Raw genomic sequence first — 4638 nt, forward strand, 5'->3', positions numbered from 1 at the left:
ATTATCACTACCTCAGTTCAGTGGCTCATCACTTTCCTGACCTCTCTACATCATCAAAATAGCCTCCTTAATAGTTCCCCTTTCTCCAGCTCCCCTCCAGATCTATCCCTGTCCACATTGCCCGAGGCATTGATCACTTGCAGAAAAGAGCAACGTGAAGTGATAGCATGAAGAACATTTAATATTCTGAAAAGAGCTGTGGTGGAAGGCAGCATTTTTCTAGTGAAGCATGGAGCTTCTAGAGCTTTTACATCACAAGTGCCAAGTGACAGTGGCAGTGGTATTTGGTTAAACCCTCAGGGAGACTGAGTATTGTTTCCCCTTCTTCCACAGATAATGCTTTGTATTTTTTTTTTCCATGTGTCATTTCTCAGTGGATTCTCTTACCTAGAAAAGAGTAGGTAAAATAAAAATTTTTAGGTGAGGGGTCATTTTAATTTTTTTAGTCCTCTAGGCTTAATAAAAACATCTCAGGACAACAGGTAGAATAGAACAGGGCTCAAAAGCACAGGAGTATGCTGGTTTTGGTTGACTGTTTCTTAATACTTAATAAAGGCTCTTTAAAAAGTTCCAAATTATTTCGTTGTTAGAAAGGAAACTAACGGAAAGAAGGTTTTCGTTTTTTGTTATCCTGTGTCTGGGCCAGGAGTCAAAGCAAAGAAGCTAGTGTGGTGGTAGCAGCAGTAACTGAAGCAAGACAATTCCAAGTAGAAGATGATTCTCAGGGAAACAGAATCAAAGCTCATTTTCTATCAGTTTCTAAACTGCAGAGGCTAGATCGTTTTCCTTTGCAGCTAACCAATCTCCTTATTTATTTAAACTATTCCACCCACCAATGCTAACATGAATAACTTGCCAATATTTCTCTCCTCTGTTTAAGAATCTATTGATTTATTCCTATGACCTCTAGCCTAAAGTATAAAATGACTAATAGGATTCATCAAAACTTGGTCTCAATTTCAGACCTTGTTTTTTACCCTCCTGCAATCCAAGAGCTAAACACATGAAACTATGATTTACTCCTTATCATCTGTCAAGGCCCCATTCCAAGATAAATTCTTTTATGAAGCCCTTCCTGGTAGCCCTTGCAGGATGGATCACTCCTTCATCTGTAACCTCATGACATTGACACAATTATGGAAATTTTCACCTATGTTTTATTTATTTGTTGATGTTTCTGTCTCTACCTCTATATCATAATCTTCTCAGAAGAGTCCCCATGTTTTATTTTCAGTACTCCATTGTCAATTACCATGGTTCCTGGAACAAAGTTAAATCCTAACACACACATTTTAAATAAATTAGTGACCAGAGAAATTGTCTGGTGCAATTTAAATAACATTTCAAGTTCAAGTTGTTCATTTTTAATCAGTCAAGCGCAGATAGGAAAGCACTAATGAGTTGTTGTCAAAGAAATGAATAATGAGTAAATACACCAATGACAGTAATTTTGAGAAGGATAGTCTTAGAAGTGAAGAAGAAACTAGAAAATGAAACAGAGTGAAAAGCTAGAGATCAGAAAATAATTACAATGAACAGATAAGTAGTTAGATCTCTACTTTGCAACACAGATCATTATGAAGAAAAAAGGATAATTGTGAAGTTTAATATGCCTATAGCTACACTTCCATTTTATCAGTTAGAGATAGGAGATAAACTCAGTAGACTTTAATGCATGCTTGAACATGGGAGCTGAAACTCCAGAGCCATAAGATAACCCCAAAGGAGAATTTAATTCCTGGAAAGACAGTGAATGATCTTACTGGTTGCAAAAATGTTGCGCTGAATTACATATTCATTCCTTGCTCTGATAAAAGAGAGACGATAATAAATGGATCTTTTGGTTACTATCTAATTTTATCTGCTTTTTCCTATAATATATTTCTGGATGCAGGAGGTGTAAATTTAATCAAGACCTCAGTGTAGTAATTTTCATATTTGTAGTTAGTTTTTTTTTTACCTTTGTGTGTTCATAGACATTTTCCTAGGGAAGATTGCTGATCTAGAAGCCAGAGTACTTGCCTGTCCTGGAGAAAGCCGCTGTCCTTCCATGCTGGGCTTCCCATCAATACGCTCCGATAATGAACATGGATTTATGTGCCAGCACACTTTTTTCCAGTCTATTGCTATTCATGAGAAAAAATGTATAGAAGCCCTGTATTAAATTAATTTGTGAGCAAATATGATTGAAAAAAAAAGTTTAGTTTAACAGAAAGAATGCTGGACTAGGACTCAAAACCTAGATTCCAAGCTTGGACTGGCCCCTTTATGAATTTGGAATTATTACCTGAATTCAGAGGTTCCCATTTCTTCTTGGTAACTATTGGGATAAATGGATTGTTAGATTCAACTTAAGTTGAAATGTTTTTAGGAGTGGTGAAAAAGAATGACAAGCAAATAGATTTGAAGATACATAGTAAGAATTTCATTCAAACAGATAATTGTGGAGACACAATTAGGGTAGGGGAGGGAAAAGAGAAAGGCTATGAAGAGGTTGATATTACAGTGTGATGATTGCCAGTGTGGGGGGTTGGGTAGAGGAAGGTAGAGGGGGCAATAAGTGATGATGGACAGAGACTTGACTTGTGGACGGTGAATACACAATACAGTGTACAGAGATGTGATATAGAATTGGGCACCTCAAACCCATATAATTATGTTAACTAGTGTCCCCCCAATAAATTCAATTAAGAAAAAAGAGACTATTATTCTTGGAGGACAACAGGTGGTTCAGGAACTAGAAGTTCTTAAGAGATTAAGAAAAAGATTTTATGAAAATTAGAAATGTAAAGGAGGTTATTAGCACAAAGTGGTGTGTGAAGTCTTATGATTTCCCTTGATATTGTTCACATTTTACTATCTCTGCTAGCCACCTAAAACTTTCTTGCTAAATTACTATAACTTTCCACAGTCTCTACTGCTTTTGTTAAATTACCAGAGTTTCCATTAAAGACAGGAGGGGTACTTAGTGTGGGGTTCTGTGTGTTACGTGCCATTGAGTCAGCTCCACATCCTGGTGATCTTATGAATGAGTGATGTCCACAATGTCCTGTCCTCCGCAACCCTGCTCAGCTCCTGTACACTCGTGTCCATCACTTCTTATATAGAGTCAGTTCATCTCCTATTTGATCTTCCGCTTTTCCTACTGCCTTCTGTTTTTCCAAAGAGCCCTACTTCTATGATGTGCCTGAAGTTAAAAGCTTCAACTTTGTCATTTTTAGTTATATTTCAGGCTTAATTTTCTCTAGCATCCACTTGTCCATCTTTCTGGTGTTCCACAGAACTTCTCTAAGATTATATTGTCAATGAATCAATTTTTCCTTCTAGCAGCCTTCTTCCCTGTCCAACTTTCGTATCTGTATATGGTGATTGAAAATACAAGGTGCAGCCGGGCGTGGTGGCGCGCGCCTGTAGTCCCAGCTACTCAGGAGGCTGAGGCAGGAGGATCGCTTGAGCCTAGGAGTTCTGGGCTGTAGTGCGCTATGCCGATCGGGTGTCACCACTAAGTTCAGCATCAATATGGTGACCTCCCGGGAGTGGGGGACTACCAGGTTGCCTAAGGAGGGGTGAACCAGCCCAGGTCGGAAAATACAAGGTGCAGATGATCTTAGCCTTGGTCTCTAATGACATATCTTTGTTCTTGGCAAACTTTTCTAATTCTTTTATTGCTGCCCTTCTGAGTCTCAGCCGTCTCTTGTTTTCTCGGCTGCTATCTCTATAAGCAAAATTTTCAACAATTTCATTGTCTCCATTGTCTATGTTAAAGTTGTGTATTTCTTCTGTAGTCATGATTTTTGTCTTCTTGATGATACTGAAAAAGTAGTCCTGCTTTGTCATTCTTTTGTTTAACTTTCTTCAGAGGCCATTTCAAATCATTGCTACTTTCTGTGAGTAATATGGTATCATCTGAATATCTTAAGTTATTAAAATTTCTACCACTAATTTTATTTCTTCTTCCTTTGAGTCTAGCTCAGTATTTTATATGATTTGTTCTGCAAAATGCACCTGTGTCTGACACCTCTGCCTATAGGAAACCATTCTGTTCTTCTATATTCTATCCTGACAGTGACTTCCTGTCCACAAGATGTTATATATCAGGACAACCAAGTGCTGAGGCACACCCATTTTTTCTTCAAAGCAACTTATAATTTATCATAATCTATACAGGCAAAGGCTATACTGGAGTAGATAAAACATAGACTAACCAGTGCTCGCTTGGGAAGCACATCTACTAAAATTGGAATGATACAGTGGCAATCAGCATGGTGTCTACATGAGGATGACATGCAAATTTGTGAAGTGTTCCACATTTTAAAAAATAGAGAAAGACTAACCTTCTTTTGAATTTCTTTGGAGCACTCTATTTTTCAACAAAAGCTTGCAATTTAATATCAAGTGCCTCTTCCTTTTCTGGATCAAGCTCATACATACATCCAGCAGTTTTTGCTTCATAGTAAGTAAATGCCTTTGCTGCACCACCCTGAACATCACTTTACTTGGATAAGAAATTAGAGCAATGGTCCTATAGTGACTGTGCTTCTTGGCATCTCCTTTCTTGAAAATTGGAATGTATATTGAATGTTTTTAGTCTGTATGTCATTGTTTTGTTTTTCATGTTTGTTGACAAATTCTTGTTAG

The 4638-nt window shown here is 37.6% G+C and overlaps 1 non-coding gene across 1 annotated transcript; it reads left to right on the forward strand.

Annotated features, from left to right (window-relative positions):
• Positions 1 to 4207: 4207 nt before the first annotated feature.
• On the forward strand, positions 4208 to 4314 carry LOC136321692 (U6 spliceosomal RNA). Its single transcript, XR_010728822.1, has one exon. It is a non-coding gene; the product is annotated as a U6 spliceosomal RNA (small nuclear RNA).
• Positions 4315 to 4638: the final 324 nt, after the last annotated feature.

Source organism: Saccopteryx bilineata, chromosome 1 (assembly GCF_036850765.1).
Source record: "Saccopteryx bilineata isolate mSacBil1 chromosome 1, mSacBil1_pri_phased_curated, whole genome shotgun sequence".
Classification (NCBI taxonomy): Eukaryota; Metazoa; Chordata; class Mammalia; order Chiroptera; family Emballonuridae; genus Saccopteryx; species Saccopteryx bilineata.